The 18000-nt window shown below is 39.5% G+C and overlaps 1 protein-coding gene across 9 annotated transcripts in view; it reads left to right on the forward strand.

The window, feature by feature from the left end:
• The window catches only part of PDE4D (phosphodiesterase 4D), a 1603025-nt gene that overhangs the window by 988175 nt on the left and 596850 nt on the right, over window positions 1-18000 (forward strand). The window lies entirely within an intron of this gene.

Genomic DNA, 18000 nt, shown 5'->3' on the forward strand with positions numbered 1-18000 from the left:
AAATTGCTTGTTTTCACCACACCTTTAGGGTTGACTGGATTCAATTTCTCATAGCAGAGACTTTGTGAATGTATGGTAAAGGTACATTTTCAGGTTTTGTGGCTTACTAATATAGTTTGGTTTGCATACTGCAATGTATCTCATTTTGAAAGTATATTTCTCGGGTATATTTTCTGGCTGGCCTTAGAATAAGTGATATTCATCAAAATACAGGTTTCTGAGGGTTTTCTAGTTACTTTTATGACAGTGTCTCAAATGAAAGCATCTTGATATTTTGAAACTCCACCAAAATCCCCTACTGGTTTATTACAGACGTTTCAGCTTGTTAGCTGAAAATCAGTTACAGAGAAGGGTGAGTGACATCCTCTGTCACTGGGCAGGACTCATTTTCTGTCAGTATCAGATGGATCCAGAATCGACACTGTGGCGTATCTTCCTTCTCTGCCATCCGGAGCCACTGTCCCAGGCCGTAATGTGCTGGGAAGGAGCCTGGGTGACAAGCCTGCAAACCTCAGTGGCCCACTTCCAAGTGCATCATCAGAGTTCCCGACTCGGGAGCTTCGGTGCTTTCCCCTTGCTTGTCCTGATGGTGAGGGTCGGACACAGCAATGAGGTCTTTGTCATTCTTACCAGTACAGTCAGATAGGTAGTCTTAAACCCTAAGATTGAAAGGGTCCTGGAAACAATCCCTGGCACGTAGTAGGCATTTGTCAGATATTTTTTCAACAATTCCTTATGCCTTCCTTCCGGGTTAATTTTGTACCTATTAGGATTCGTTTAGGGGAAAATAAAATTAGCATTCTCATTTCTATAAAGTGTACTTTGCTGTAAAGCAAGTTTTTGTTCTGCCTAAGCTTTGCTGTTTGGGTCTGTTTGTTTATGTTGTAATAGGAAGGATGCAATTTACTCTTTGAATGCCTCACATTATAACCACCTTTTATTTTATTGTTGCTGCATTTACCTCACCTCTGCTTTTGACTGGAAAGAATCGAACTATTCAACCCTGTAGGTTTTGAAAGAATGCAAATGTGCTTATTCATGCTCCTATAAACCTGTAACATATATGTTTGAAAACTGAATGCAGAAGTTGAGAGCCTTGGTGGTTTTCTTTTGTGCCTGAAGCTAGGTAACCCTTCATACATTTCACTGCATGACGTGCCAATTTGTTAATGTCGTGGCCAAACAGAGCCACTGTGGAGTGTTAGTGTTCTGTGTACCTATTTTTGCTTGGGCCCTTTAGAAGGATTCATTAATAAGATATTGAACTCAAAGGAAGAAGGTGGTGACTTTTTCCAGGTGACCAAATTAATGGTGTGCTTGGTCTCAACTTCCCCAGTTGTTGTTTCTTTCTTATTTATAACCTCACCTCTTAATACCATGGTAAGAGATTTCTAGGTTTCTAGGATTCTAGGTTTCTTGACAGAAAACCTTCTTTCTCTTTGTCCTGCTGTAAGAGTCCTGTTGGATTGAATTCTATGCTCATGAATGGTCCTGCTAAGAAGAAAGGATTTGCCAAGTTGTTCTGCTTTGCATCTCCAAATCTTTTTCCTCATTCTCCTACGCAGGTCTTTCCCCCCCCCCCCCCCCCACAAAGAGGGCAGATCAGAAGTTGGCAACAACTCAATGCCTGGGAATAATAAACATTTTAAAGGAGATGTGTGCCTTGGGTTTCACAATCTAATCTCTATGAAGGCTCTAAACCCTTTGGATGGGCAGGGTATAGAGATGCACACTTATTTCTCTTCTACTTTTTGAAGGAGCAAGGAGGGAAATTTGAGATGAAGGAGGTCTAAGAGGAGTCTTCAAAAGTTCATCAGAGGTAATGGTTCCAGTAGAAGCCTAGTGTAGAGTTCCTTCTCGGATTCTCATCCTCCTGCCCCGGGGCTGGTATGTTGATGGTTGAGCAATAGTATGACAAATTCTTAGTTTATTGGTGACAAGTTAAAGTTAATAAGTGGTCTTACTACTTGTCTTAATAGAACACTACCCTTTGAGAGCTAAGAGAGTGGTAAGAAGAATGTGCTTTCCCTGTTTAAATCTGCATTAGAAAAACTTGCTGGAGGATTTTATTGCTAAGGCTTCTTTCCATTACACTTTTCAACCTTTTTAGTGCCAAACCAAACAAAGATAAGGGTTCATCTCACTCTGTAAATACGTACTATATAGTTAGCCCTTATTTTTTTATTCTGGCTAGTTGTGAGAATATAGTGGTAGCCTAACAATTCAGAAATGGGCCTTCTTGCATAGCTGAAAGAAGAGAAATGTCAGTCAGCTTTCTAGGAATTTAAATTTCATCTTGTAGCAACAAAGAGGACTTTTGAGAAACACCAGGCACAGAACCATTATGCAGGGGTCCAGTAAGAGGGACGTAACATGGTGTGCCTAGCATGTGCTTGTAGCTTTTTGCTTTATTTAAAAATACATAACAAATTTGCATAATCTGATTTATAAATGCTCTGGAATTTCATGCCAGAAATGCCAGGCCCATCTTGCATGCAATTGAATTTTACATATATAACAATTAGGAGGGCATTTTATTGAAATACCTTGGCATCCTTCTTATGATGAACTCAGAAGACTCAGAAGACAGAGGGAGGTGGAAGCCAAGGGCCCCTGCCAGGGAAGGTGGTTCCGTACTGCTCTGTGGGCTCCTTTGAGGAAGCCTTGGGAAATTTGGGACCAGTGACTGTGGATGGTGGGTGACTAATTGAGGTTTAGGATTTTGTTTTTTAAAGTCCACACATTTAAGTATTTTTACCAAACTCTCTTTATGATGTCGAGACCTCACTTTGATCAAGAGGCAACATGGGGTGATTATAGCACTTTGACTCAACCCTGAGGCTTATTTTTCCTTTTTTAGGCCCTCACATCCTTTCATTGGACTTGCCCTTTCCGGGTTCCTAGTAAGATTTAATCTAGTGGGTCACGATTTGGTTGTTCCTCAGTAAAGCAAGAGTTCACCTCACATACTAACTCATTTTATTTTGTTTTCTTTGACTTAATTCATTTACTGAATGAAGCAAGATATAAATCAATATATCCATAATAGTGTGTGCATTTATGTATATATGCATATATATGTGTATATATAAAATTTCAACAGTAAATTCAATGTGTAAATAATCAGAGAAAGGCAAGATGGCCTGCTTCTTAATGAAAGTATGGTCCTTCTTATCTAGACTGTTAAAATCACATCTTTGAAGTTTTTCTTCTCTTCATATGTCAAAACTATAGAAACTCAACCCAGAATTGCGTTTCCTAGAGTTTAGGTTTTACTCACCACATGTAACAGTCTCACTTGTCTTATGAGAGTTTTAGTGGGTGGGAGAAACATTGTGTTTGATGACTGTATGCTTTGAAGGACAAAATGGATTAAGTCTGCAAGATAACAGAGCTCTGCTCATTTTAGTCAACGTAAAATTCTGCCAGTGTCTGCTTGTCTTCTAATGAGATTTCAGGTCATGGCTGACCTTGCTTTAGTAGCATCTCTTCCTCTGAGTGACAGAACTACCCAGAAATTCCAGAATCCACATACAATTTGTTTGTGAGCACTTGTGACCAGTAAAGTTTAGCTCTAGCTTGTAATTATACAAACTCATCGTGTTCACAAATCCCTGGGGCTCAGTGGTAAAGTCAGCCATTGTTTAAGGCATAAGTTCGTGTTTAGATACAACATAGCAAAGATTTTCCTTTAGATGAAGTACTGATCCCATTAAACATCTAATTTTTTCTCTTGGCTTTCTGTTTTACTCTCTTTTAGTGCCTTTAGCTTATGGTCTTCTTAATTTCTGTTAGTAATACCTTCTAATTTAAACATGCAAATGAAAATTCATTCTTTAAAATTTTGTAAAAATTTGATTAAGCAATGGTGTGATAGAGGAGAAAAGTTGCCATTAGCAGTATCAGTGTGCCCACAACTTAGGGCAATGAAACATAATTTTCAATTGCAACAGACTTTCCGCTGTGGAAAATCCCATGGACGGAGGAGCTTGGTGGGCTGCAGTCCATGGGGTCGCTAAGAGTCTGACACGACTGAGGGACTTCACTTTCACTTTTCCCTTTCCTGCATTGGAGAAGGAAATGGCAACCCACTCCAGTGTTCTTGCCTGGAGAATCCCAGGGACAGGGGAGCCTGGTGGGTTGCCGTCTGTGGGGACACGACTGAAGTGACTTAGCAGCAGCAGCAGCAGCAGCAACATAATTTGTGTACTTTACACGCTGACAGGTTACCTCCTCACTGGGCTGAGTGGGTGGCCCAAGACAGGGAGCAGTCAGACAATGCCTACATAAGAAAAAAGGGAGAAAGTGTTCTCCATCACGTGAAAATGCTTAGCTATGGATTTGGGATGTTTTGTTTCTATTAAATTGTTCACTTTCCACCCCTTTGTTTCTGCACTCACTTTAGCTGACTGTTACTGAGTTACTCCCACTAATGCTACTGTATTCAGGTTCCAAGAAAAACAGCAAGGAAGGGAAAAAGGAAAACAGTTTAGAATTCCAAGAGGAAGATCCCAAGGAGGGAACTTAACAACCAGTTTCCCACTTGCCTCAGGCTAGCAGTTTCTTTCTTTCTTTCTTTTTTGAACAATAGTCACACTTCCTCTCTTCCTCTCCTCCTTCAATCACACTCCACAGATATTTGTGCTCATAGATACCCTAACTATAGAGTCATTCTGCCTTTTTTTTTTTTTTACAATAGCTCCAAAATATCACCAGGCCAAAGTTAATTTCTATAACTATTTACCACTCAATGGACTGTTAGATGGGCTTCCCAGAAGGCACTAGTGGTAAAGAACCCACCTGCCACTTCAGGAGACTCAAGAGAAGCAGGTTAGATCCCTGGGTCAGAAAGATCCCCTGAAGGAGGGCACAGCAACACACTCCGGTATTCTTACCTTGAGAATTCCATGGACAGAGGAGCCTGGTGGGATATAGTCCATAGGGTCACAAAGAGTCGGGCACAGCTGAAGCAACTGAGCGTGTACTCAGGCACGTGCGCTCAACTAGAATGGTGTTTCTAGTTGTTACAGAAGTACCAGCCTATAAACATTCCCAAGGATATATATTTCACCTGGGAACTATACTGTGTAAAATTTGAGGATAAATGTTTGGTTTCAAAGATGGATAATCCAGATTCTATATGGTAGATTATTGGCTGGGGAAAAATAGTAAAAAACCAAACCTTTCCAGGTTTCTAACGCTGGTGTTGCCGCTTTGTGTGACCTTGTGAAAGCTCTCAGAGCTCTTCACCACCTGTTGAAAACAATTCAGTGGCTATTTACCAGCTTCATTTTGAAGAGTAGGCCATTAAAGGAACTTTCATAGCACACTGGTAAAAATAATTTATTAGACTGTTAAACAATGACACGCTAAAGTCTCTTGGGTGAATTTGTTAGCTATACATAACAAATATAACCACTAAACATTTCATGGATGAGATCAGCACTGTTTGAACCCAGGCCACATGTTTTCACATAAATTACATCCGTTAATGGCAACGGTAACTTTCAGAGGTGGGTCTTATTTGAACCCCTGTTGGCAGATGAGGAAAGTAAGGCCCGCAGAGGGGAAAGAACTTGCTCCAAGTCACATGTCTATTGCTTAGGGAAGCTGACCCACTGAAAAACAGTTCCGGCCTCATTTGAAAACCCAGTGTCTTTTGATTGACCATATTGTTCTGTGGCAGACGCCTGTCTGTGGACCTTTTGGAAAATAGCTTAGCGATATCACCAGAGAAAATAAGCAGATTCCCTGTTAGTTAGCAAGCTGGGGAAGTACACTGAGTGCCCAGTGAATATCAAAGACCTTTCTCTGAGAAACCCTTCCTATTCATGTTCAGACTATGACCTGTACTTCAGCCATGTCAGCAGATCTTTTTGTGTTTTCTCAAAATTTTACAAGGAATTTGAAGTGACCCTTGTTCCCAGGGCCACTCTTGTCCTATGGGATTTTTTTTCTGTGAGTTAGGGAAAGCTGCTTCTCTGGGCAGGTGAATTAGGAGAGGTGCCCCACATATCACATATTAGGCAGGTGAATTAGAACTGCAGACTGTGGAACTTGGTGAATGGATAGAGCTTCTGTGCAAAGCCACAGGCAGCCCTTCCTTTGCCCATGGCACAGCTCTGGCCCTCCTTTGACCTGAGTTACACCACTACCTCAAAAGCAGATGTGCCAATCAGATGAGAGTACTTTGCTGCCAATAAAAATCATACAAGCTTTGGGGTTTGCTTCCATCATTATTACTTTCTTTGACATATTCTAATTACAGGTCTTTAGGAAAAAATTTTTTTTGCACAGGTAAAAAATATTAATATTTTCTATAATCAGAGCTAGTGCAAAACAGCCAAAGAAACATTTTAATCACAATATAGCTGTTGAAATGCCATTCTTAGTGAATTGGATTAGAACACTTGGATTAGAACATGCTGATCTATTTGCACACAGGGGATGCCCAGATAAATATGATAACAGTTCTGCCCTGAAGATACTCACAGACGAGTGAGGAGAACATCCGCAGAAACAAATGATTGCAGAATGGTGGGGAGCACGTTAATACAGGAATGTACAGAATATTATGGGAGTTTAAAGGAAGAAACACCTTAACTGGCTGGTCTACTTTTGAAAAGTCTAGAAATGAGGGACTCAAAGTATGTCTGATGGCTTCAAGAGTTAGTAGTTATTGGCAACACCTTGGAGAGTAGTTTAAGTTGGGGAGCATTCTAGTTCAGGGGGTTATAAAAGCGCAGAAAAGTAGTGCAGACTACTTTCAAAATTTTGGACAAGAAAGACACAAAAATGGGGAGAGAGAAGGGAAGGGAGGAAACCCAGCAGTTAGTGAAGAACACCAAATAATTTTAAGCATCAGGGAGTGTACCCCAAAGGAAGTAGCTAGAGATAGGACTTGAAGACTGCATGAAGGACATTGCTTCCCCCAAGTAAGGAGGGGGGTGAAGGAGGATGGAGTCAATCTTGTAAAGATTAGGAAGTTAGAAGGGGAACACAAGGCGGTTTGGTCTCATGCCTTCTGTTTTCTTTGGGAGGCAGAGTTCAAGATCAGGATAAGATCTCAGAGGAGGGCCGTGAAAAGGGAGGTGAAAGAGCTGAGTCAAGTTACTGGACAGTTTCTGTGGGAATTGGAAAGGCTTCTGAAGGTGGAAGTATCCGAGTGTCCGGTGAATTGGAAAGAGTTGATGATGCTAAATGAATATGTGGAGTCGATGAAGGATGTTTTACTCTGCTTTGAAAATTACTCACATAAAGTATTATGTTAAGAAAAGGGACAGCTGTATGACAGAAATGAAGCAATCCTTAATTACTAAATTAGAAACTGTTTTGTAATTAGCATTTCTCCTGTTGACTGTGTTTTGGGAATTCCAAAGACTGCGGAACTGACTTTATCATTGTTGTCTTTGCCTTGGTAGTGGAGGAAGCTGTATTATGAACATGTTAACTAGACTGTAGTTCCAGTTTCATGACCTGATTTAGGACTGTGAGATTTTCTGAGCTACCTGGAAATAACTGTGGGGTAACAAACAGAAGTTCTAAGATTTGCACCTTGAATTTTATCTTCAAATGAATAAGAATCACAGTGGGAAGAAAAGGCAAAATGATTCAACTTTGCTCACTTTTTACTAGGAGCCTACCTGTCTGTGGTTTATGTTGTAATGTCACACATCCATACAGATGCAGCCTGCTTTTACAAAGATTTCTTCAAAATCCTTCTGAAGTTGACTTGAAAGTGTCACCAGTCTCTGAGAAGCTTACTGAAAGCAACAAAACATCATATGACTTTAGCCAGAACCAGTATAGCCTACTTTAAATATTTATAAGTTTAAATTCTCTTTTATGTTTCCATGAGGTATGGGGAGGGGGGGAATGACAAATATAAGATGTAAATTGAGGGAACATTTTAAGTAATCTTATAATATATTTAGATCATAATTATAAACCCTATCATGTACGATGCGTTTGGGAGATGTTATGAATTCCTTTTATCTCTTCTCATTACTAGAACTTTCTCCCAGTTTAGCAGAATTTCTTCTTTAATATCCTTGGTTTCCAGTGCTCACAAATATTTTGTATAGGGCTTTTTTGTGGGTATTTTGCTTCAGCTCCAAAGCTCTAAATAAGGTCCTGAGCAGTCCTAGTCACTTATAAGGAAACTTCATTATGCCCTCCCTTTTAGTTCATGTTTTTCTTAAATCTGAAGATGAGGGCATTGAACTGAATACACATAAAAAATACCTACTGTTCTAAAAATTGCCTGATCAGTTTACTCATTTCTGGCTTGTATAACTGTCCTTCAGTTAAATGGAATACTGTGAAATATGCATTGATCCATAAGCTACTCTAGGGCTGAAGTCTGATGTTTTTCTCAAAAAAAAAAAAAAAAAAGCCCCTCCTGCGGAAAATCCTTAGTCTCTCAGCCTTAGGTATTTGGCTTAATTCCTTCTATATGAAACTTTTAAATAGCAGCCTTGTTCATGGGTAAGATGGCAACTTTATGTTTATTAGTGCTGATATCACCAGTAATTAGCCACTCTGTGCAACATGAGGAACTTGCTCACCCAGGGATGGAAAACATGGCCTCTGTAGTGAAAGCACAGGCTCTTACCTACTGGGCAACGGGGGAAGTCCAGATCACCGGTAATTGAGAAAATATGTCTTATGTACCATTTTTGTGTCCATTATATTTCCAACTCTTCTCTTGGTTGATGTTCTCAAGCTTATCCTTGTTCATCCAGCGTCCGTCTAGTCTAAGAAATAACATGGAGTGAAGTTCTCAGTATCAGATACGTAGTTTTGAGTTTCTTTGTGTATGAGTGCTTACTTAGTGCATTTAAAACAGATTGGCAATGTGATGGAGCAGCTGTTGATGCTTTAGAGAAGAAACTTTGGCAAGTTGATAGCGGGCAAACTGGTAAGACCCCAGGGTCACCAAGAGTAGTAGAAGAGACCTCTTATACATCATGAAGTATGGCATCGGAGTCTTGGGAATTGAGTTCTAAAAGAAAAAAAAAAAAAAACAATTGGAAAAAAATCACATTTTCTAGAAAGTAATCCAGGCAAGTTTAGTTTTGAGAAAGTAAAATGTTCTGGTGGATCAGGATGTCACCATTTTAAAGACGGATAACATTTGGCCAGGCCTTCCTGCAAATCTTGCTTCCAGGACCTTTCTGTGACAAAGCTAACCTGTGAGACTTCATGGTAACAGATCACGTCCCCTTCTCTTCATGATAGTAGCCATCTGTTCTTTCTATCCTGAGCTCTGGCACAGTACTACCACCCACAGGTGAAAGTGAAAGTTGCTCAGTCGTGTCTGACTCTTTTCGACCCCATGAACTATATAGTCCATGGAATTCTCCAGGACAGGATACTGGAGTGGGTAGCCTTTCACTTCTCCAGGGGATCTTCCCAACCCAGGGATCAAACCCAGGTCTCCCATGTTGCAGGCGGATTCTTTACTAGCTGAGCTGCAAGGGAAGCCCAAGAATACTGGAGCGGGTAACCTATCCTTTCTCCAGCAGATCTTCCCGACCCAGGAACCAAACTGGGGTCTCCTGCATTGCAGGCAGATGGTACTCTATAAAGTTTTCCTCAACTAATGAATGTATGCAAAGAAAAGGATGAACAAAAAATTATATAGTTGGGAGTTATTTGATTAAGTAACCTGCTTTGTTTAAATGATGTTACTGTGCCATGTGTTGAGATGAAGCAAGGGAACTTATGCTATTAAAATCATAAATATAATACATAATAAATATTTGAGATGTTAATGCCAGGTATAGATTAAACTTTTTATATACAGTGTCTCATTTAATCCTCCCCCAAATCCATGACAAGGGTATGTTACCTACTTCCCAAGGTGTGTAACCTTGGGTAAATTATCTAACCTCTTTTTGTGTTTCAGTTTTCCTCCTTGTGAAGTGGGTTTAATAAATGGTGCTCACTTCTTTGGGTGACCTGAAGATTAAATGAGAGCACTTGCCACCCAATAAGGAACCAGTGAATTCTGGCTTTACTGTGCAGATCAGGAGAGTAGGCTGTGAAAGGCTAACCAGGTTGCCTAAGGAAACCTGCTTGTTTCACGGCAGGCCTCTTTTAACCTAGGTCTTCTCCGTTCTCGGTTGTTTGGAGGACTGGCTGCCTGCTTCCTGTGTATCATATATTTGAAACCCTTCAGCTTGTGCTAGAAAAACATCTTGGGCTGAGTTTGAATTATGGGGAATAATGCATTTCTCCTCGTCTCTCTAACCTCAATAAAAATCACCTACCCTTAGAAAACTTCTAGAAATTTCCATAAAAATTGTCATCTTGAACATAAATACTTCCCACGCACCTTGGTTTCTGATACTCAAGAGAGTTTAACCACGTCTACAGAGGCAGCCATCCTGCTGAACCGTGTTTATCTACACAATCCAAATGCCGTTCTTCCAAATCAACTCCTTATCTAAGGTACTCATTATTTCTTTAAAACCAGTAACCAGTTTATTCAATTTATGGACAGGAATCTTTCTTTCCTTGAAGATGTCTATGTTTTCTCTTTCTGGGAAGACAGTACTGTGTAAATTAATCTGTAGCTGGTCCATATGTTAATTTATATGTCCACTTCTTCACTAATAATATTTATATTACATTTTAATTATTTTTTTGCAGTACATGACACAGTTCTCAGACATAACCAAGCCTCCATGTATGGGTCTTCTCTCCTCTTTTCATACATCTTACACTCTCAAGCTAGGCTCCAAAATAGTCCTCTCCTCCATGCCTCTTCTTTTGCCTGGAAAATGTATTGACTCTGTATTGTATACCATAAAGGCTTGCCAGGTGACACAGTGGTAAAGAATCTGCCTGCAATGCAGGAGGCGCAAGACATGCAGGTTTGATTCCTGGGTCTGGAAGATCCCCTGGAGTAGGAAATGGCAACCCACTCCAGTATTCTTGCTTGGAAAATTCTATGGACAGAGGAGCACAGGATCACAAAGAGTTGGACACAGTTGAGCAATTGAGCACATACATTGTACACCATACTGAGAAGGCCCTGCTCAACTGGGTTCTGCCTTTCTAGTCTAAAGCATGCAGATCAGCTTGTGTTAGTATTAATGTTACCTTCCTTCCTATTCTGGCCTACATATCCTTATGTATATCCTTGCTTGTGCTTAGTTGCTCAGTTGTGTTCAACTCTTGGTGACCCCATGGACTGTAGCCCGCCAGGCTCTTCTGTCCATGGGGATTCTCCAGGCAAGAATACTGGAGTGGGTTGCCATGCATTCTTCCAGGGGATCCACCCAACCTGGGGGTCAAATCCAGGTCTCCTGCAAGCAGATTCTTGACTGTCTGAGCCACCAAGGCTCAGAAATACAGCCATCTTTAAGGGCATGTTGGAGAAGGAAACAGCAACCCAGTCCAGTATTCTTGCCTGGAGAATCCCATGGACGGAGGAACCTCGTAGTCTACAGTCCATGGGGTCACAAAGAGCTGGACACAACTGAGCGACTTCTCTTTCACTTTTAAGGGTATGTATACCCTTAAATACATCCATCTTTAATATTTTTCTTCTCAAATTATTAGGCATTTATTAAGTATGCTCTGGTGGCTCAGATGGTAAAGAATCAGCCTGCAATGCAGCAGACCCAGGTTCGATCCCTGGGTTGGGAAGATCCACTAGAGATGGGAATGGCTACCCACTCCAGTCGGAGAAGGCAATGGCACCCCACTCCAGTACTCTTGCTCTTGTCTAGGAAATCCCATGGACTGAGGAGCCTTGTGGGCTACGGTCCATGGGGTCACAGAGTCGGACATAAGTGAGCAACTGAGCCTGAGCATGAGTGCTGGGCACGCAAAATTTAGAAAGTAATTGTCATCTTTGAATATCTTACTTGAATATGTACTTAACTCTCCATGTGCAATTGTTTAGTTTTTTTTTTTTTTCAATCAGGAAATATATTTTATCAGACCTATTTCCTATGGATTACTTTTAGATTCATAAGTTGCCTCTGCTTTTGGCAAATATATAAAGTCATGAACCCAAACTTTCTAGCTGTGTGACCCTGACAAGTTGTTTAACCTACATGTGCCACGGTTTCCTCATCTGTAAAGTGGAGTTTATAATAGTTTTTACTTGATAGGCTGTTGTGAGAATGGAACGTTGTAACATATGTAAAGGGCATTTAACAGGCCTAGTGCGTGAATGCTCTACCTGGTTTAGTTGTTACTGGAGCTGTTGTGCATCCTGTCGAGTTGAGCTCCCTCAGAAACAGACCCCAAGAGAAGGACTTGAGTAATAGTAGTTTACTCCAGGAAACACTGGGGAGAGGGGCGTATGGAGGTGGTGGAAAAGTAAGACAGGAAAGGGGAGAAAGGGCACACAGGGTCCACTAATGATCAGGTAACTGAAATAGGCGCCTGTGCCCAAGTCCTGCTGGGGACCTCTAGGAGATGATATAGAACTTGCTTCAGAGGTATCCTGTTCAAGAGATGAGGACACTGCAGGATTTATCCTCTGACTCCCATCTTCACTGGCTGATGGCTGCTCCTAGGAATAAATTCCTGGTATTCCACTCTGACCTGCATGCAGGCAAAGCCTTAGGTAGAGCATTTACACATTACACATGCTTATACTAGGGTTCCATCAGCATGTTACTGCTGAGGGGATGTGGACATAGCTCTGACAGCAATTGCTACAGAACTATGAACAGAATTCTCTAGGGCTTTCTTAGGATTCTGTTTTATTTTGCCTGGCCAAGTACTAGGCATCCATAAATCTTTGTAGAATGAGGGAGTGATTGAGTACATGGATTTCTTCTACTTGACCTTCAAAGCTGTTTGTAATTATGTCTCACTCTGTCTTTAATTCTCATGATTTCAATTTCAGAATTCCCTCTTCTTTAATTGTATCTGTCTTCTCACTGTACCCAGACACATCCATTTGATTTCCTTACATGGGATGCTCTGCCCTCTACTCTAACTCAGCCCTACTCATTCTTCAAGTTCCCCCCAGCCTCCAACATTTCCTTTCTTCCTTGAAACCTTTAAACTCAGCTCACTTCTCTGAAGTCCCATTAACACAAAAAGACTACACATTCTGGTGTTTGTTCTATAATCAATGCAGGTTTCAAGGCTAAGCAAAACATCCAGGTCTTAAGTACCTCTTGCCTATTGCACAAACTTGAGCACATCATATGTAGCAAGTACTATCAAATACCGAGAAGCAGTAGTGCCTGGAATTCGGAGTTATGACAACCATGATTACATCCTTGTGGTTTTAGTCATGAGCTGTATATGACCTTGGTTGTTGTTGTTTAGTTGCTAAGGTGTGTCTGACTCCCTTGTGACGTTATGGACTGTAGCCCACCACGTTCCTCTGTCCATGCAATTCCCAGGCAAGAATACTGGAGTGGTTGCCATTTCCTCCTCCAAGGAATTTCCTGACCTAGGGATCGAACCTGCATCTCCTGCATTGGCAGGAGGGTTCTGTACCACTGAGCTTCCAGGGAAGCCCATGTGATCATGGGAAACTGTTTAATTTACTTACATCTCTTTTTCCTATCATCTGGAAAATGTAGCTAATGACCTTATATCATATTGGTTAAAGATTAAGTGAGATATTTTATGTAAAATGCTTATCACAGTGCTTCTCAAGAAGTTGGTCTTCAATCTGTAGAATCTGGCAGATTCTTTTGATTCTGCAGTAATAAATATCTTAGACTTTTCTCATTATGCTTCTTTAGTTTTCATTTTGCAATCACTTTGATTTTTAGTTTTAAAAAAAAGTTTAGTGACATCTTGAGACAAAGATTGATATTTGAAATGTTGAAAATTTTAGAACTTTATATGAAAAACAATTTCTCAGTTGAATCTTTGCAATAAATATGCTGTTTTTTCATATTTTATTTAAAGTATCAATCATATTTATTAGTTAAGGTGTATTGAAAACTTGAAAGTCCTTTGCATAGTAGAATGAAGTTCTGCTTTATCATGAAAGAACATCAAGGACTATTTTATATATTTATGATTTTTTGATCAGTGCATAGACTGAAAAATTAACTTCAACTTTAGCTTTTTAAGTTTTAGTGCTGTAGTTCTCTGGTGGAGATGATGAGGGTTAGAAAAGGTGTCTTTGGGGAAAATAATTGTAACATATATTAGAAATTCCTGCAAGAATTTGTGCAAAAGCCATTCAGCCCTCATCTTATCATCCCAGTAACACAGACCATCAGAATTGGATAGTGAGGAAGGGATGGATGGGAAGAGGAGATGGCATGTGCATTTTAACTTAAGTATTTGAAGGATATGGTACGTGATCTCTTAAAAGGGACCTATTCTTTAAAGCCATATTAAACTGAGTTCAGATTCAACTCTGTTAATGACTGGCTGATTCTGAGCAAATGATCTGACTTTTCTGAGTATCATTTTTCTCATTCAAAAAGGGAAAATGCAGTAGTACCAATATCTTATTTATTTGTTGGTTTAAACTTTGCCATATTCTAGGAAGCATTTAACGTGGCAGCAACGCAGCAAAGGTGTATAACATACAGGGGAGAATGGCGAGGGCAGGCCAAAGGGAAATGAAGTATGTATTGATACTCACGTGTTCGTGTAATGAGGTGAGGGAAATTATCTTACCTTCACAAATGGCACCGAAATCTTCTTGGGAAAGAGAAATGCCTTTTCTGGGAGAAATACTTTAAAGATGACCTTAGAGTAAAGAAAAGAGTCACTGAAGATTTGACTGTCCATGGGTGCTCAGGTGCTCCAAGGGGAAATTAACTAGGATGGGGGAGAAGAGGAAGAGAGATTAGACGAGGAGAGGAAGAGAATCCTGGCAAAGGCTGCAAACTTTGTGGACTCAGTCTGTACACAGACCCCTCCCCACTGACAGAAAGGGGAAAAAAAAAAAAAGACCACCAATGTCTGTATGTCTGATTTCAAACCTCAGGAGGGCTTGAAGTTAGTAATTCTGGTAGTGTTGATGGTATGCAAATCAAAAGGAGTAAGGAGTTGTGTATTCACAAGAGAGGTCAATAAGCCCCACCCCAAGAAATGATCACACATCAAAGGGTTGGTTTGGGAACAGCTCACTTTTGTCAGATCTCCAGGGAGAAAGAGAGCCTTCCAGCTTCTAGGAGTTTAACGGACCATGATGTCCAAAGAGATATATTCAGAGAGAATATAAAATTTTTAACAAAGCTTCCTAGGAGCTGATGTAAATCAGGAAACTTATGTACAAATCCCAGTGTCCATTAGATATAAACTCAGTGGTTCCGAGGAAGCACATCTATTTCTGATGCTAAGATCCAAAGGAAATTTGTCCTAAGTGTCTGGATACAGAGGAATGAGATATATAAAAATCAGAGCACCCTGATATACTTAGGATGTCCAGTGTATCTTAGGTCCCTCTTGTCCCTTTCTTTCCCCACAAGTTTCTGTGAGGATTGAAGTATATTTGGAAGCTCTTTGGCAATCATAAATACTATTATTACTTTGACTTCCCCTGTGGGTCAGATGGTAAAGAATCTGCCTACAATGCAGGAGACCTGAGTTCATATCCCTGTTACTTAATAATCCAAAGAGAGTTGTATACCAGATTTTATTAAAAGTTCATTATATACTATTGAAAATATTGAAGTGTTCATAAAAGGATAATCTGAAAAAAATATGTTCTTTATGAAAAAATCTATGTCTTTCCAAATTACTGTCTTGGAATACGGTATTTTCCCACACTTGGAGGCCTCTCATAGGCCATCAGAGCACCAGGTTTAGAATCCTAGTCCTGCTCCATTTGTAATGGCAGCAGTAGTGTAGGGTGATGTAGGGTTGTGTGACTCTTAAGGAGATCTGCATCTCAGAAGCACATGTTCTTGAGTGTGTACATGACTATTGTGTAAGAGCAGATGTTTAAGTCAAACTTCTAAGTGAGGTTGCTCCCAATTGGATCTGTCAATTCATGTCGATTCACAAGATTGCCTTCCTGTGCTTGAAATGTTTCAAGTGCAAATCCATATGATTAGGAAAATGAGAACCTTGAAAATGCTTATGAAATAACAAGCATCTTGGAAAGAAGATGCAGACAAAAGCCAAGGCTTCTGGAAATTATGAAATGTTTTACATTTATGAGATCATGTCCAAAAAGTTGTTTTTCAAGAACATGTGATATGACTGCCCATTTATTTCCCCCCAATACAGGTTTCTTTAGTGGTTAGATTACTACATAAACCCAAAAAGAACAGAATTCTAGAATATAAGATATAAAAGCTCCATAGATTTTTCCACTTTTTATCATTTCTTCATTTTTTCCCACCTAGGTGAATTGGCTATTAAATATTGAAACTAAGATTTTGATTCTAACACTAGAATAGTGTCTGAATTAGCCATGAGTAAAAGATCTTTGATTGACAGGTGAGTCCATTTGTATCAAGCATCTTTACCTTAAGAAAAATCTACTCCTTTGAAAGCAATAACACATCAAAAGCATTTTGAAGATTATGGTCATTTCCCCCCTTCCTCTGCTCAGAATCTATTTTTATTCAGCCTCATCACAGGCATCTCCTTTGGGTAATCTGAGTTGCATGATTTCCTCACTCCTTCTGTATCCTTAGTGTCTTCAGAGCTTCAATCAAGACAGGCGAAAGATAAAAGAAAATAAAAAGGTTTTATTTCCAGGGAAATGGCTTTTCAGGACCTGATTCTTCACGCCTATTCATCACTGCTAAGTGCTCCGAAACTGCTGAGTACAGTGTTCAGGAAGCAGCTAGTACATCAGTCTTATGTCTATTGTTCTTAAACTGAGGTCCCTGGTGCCTTTCACACTGTATTTTGTGCATTAACAAAATGATGTATATAGGAGCCTTTATGTCTAGCGCGGGAAAAAAAATCCCCTTCATTCCTATGTTACCTTAAAAAGAAAATCTCAAAATACTTCAGGGAGAAGCAAATTGTTGTTTCATATATGCTTTAGTGCATAAGAAGAGTGCACATGTGTACCTGTTTCTTGGACATTTGGGTAAATTAGTTTGTTAAAAAAACAAACAAACAGCATCATTTGTCTTGTAAGGAACTAAAAATTAGGTATTTTTACAGCTTTTTCCTTTGCTAATTTATTCAAATGTAGTCTTGACTAATCTATTATTTTGTTAACATGTCTACTTGATTAATATGTTTTTCCTCTCCTCTGATTCTGATCTACAAATCCTACAGCCATTAATTGTATTATTTAATCTAAGTCCACTATAAATAAATTCCTTAAGACTAGTGTTATTCATCTTGCTTGATTAAAGATACCAATAATATCACTAAGTAGCTTCTTTCAGATAGGAATTTGGCTGGCATTAGTTACTTTTCTTTTTGTTTCCTTTTGGAGATTTGTCATTTTTTGGCATGTTTATCAGTGTTGTGTATTCCTGAAAGCATTAATGTTTAAAATATCTGTATCTTGGTCACTAGAATTGATAGAGCTGAATCAGATCGATCAATGACAGGAGTTTTAAGTGCATTTCAAGGAAATCTATCACCTTTATTGTCCTTTTAATCCAACACAGTTTTCACAATTTAAAAATGAAATTTTATATATAATTTTATATATTTTCTATGAAATGAGAAAAATATATCCTTTGGCACCTGAATTTTAAAGTGCTCTTGAAGTATTCATTGATTAATTCTGTATGACATCAGTATTTATTAGCCAGGCAGTGATATTTCTCATGGAGATACATTTACTTTAAGATACCAGAAAAAAAAATAAGATACCAGAAAATACCAAGATATTAAATATGGAGATTAAAGAGGACTCTTTTATGTTCAGTCTTGGCTTTATGTCTGTGTAGCAAGAACAAACAAAGGAGGTGTGTGTGTGTTTTTTTTTATGGTTTTGTTTTTGGCTTTTTTATTTCAGAATAAGGAAAGGATGGAAGGTGTGCCATCTGAGAGAACCTCTGGCTGTGCCATCACAGTAGGGCTGTGATACATGAATACTCAGAGCCTCTAGGGGGCCAAGTGTGATAT

Source organism: Bos javanicus, chromosome 20, assembly GCF_032452875.1.
Source record: "Bos javanicus breed banteng chromosome 20, ARS-OSU_banteng_1.0, whole genome shotgun sequence".
NCBI classification, from domain to species: domain Eukaryota; kingdom Metazoa; phylum Chordata; class Mammalia; order Artiodactyla; family Bovidae; genus Bos; species Bos javanicus.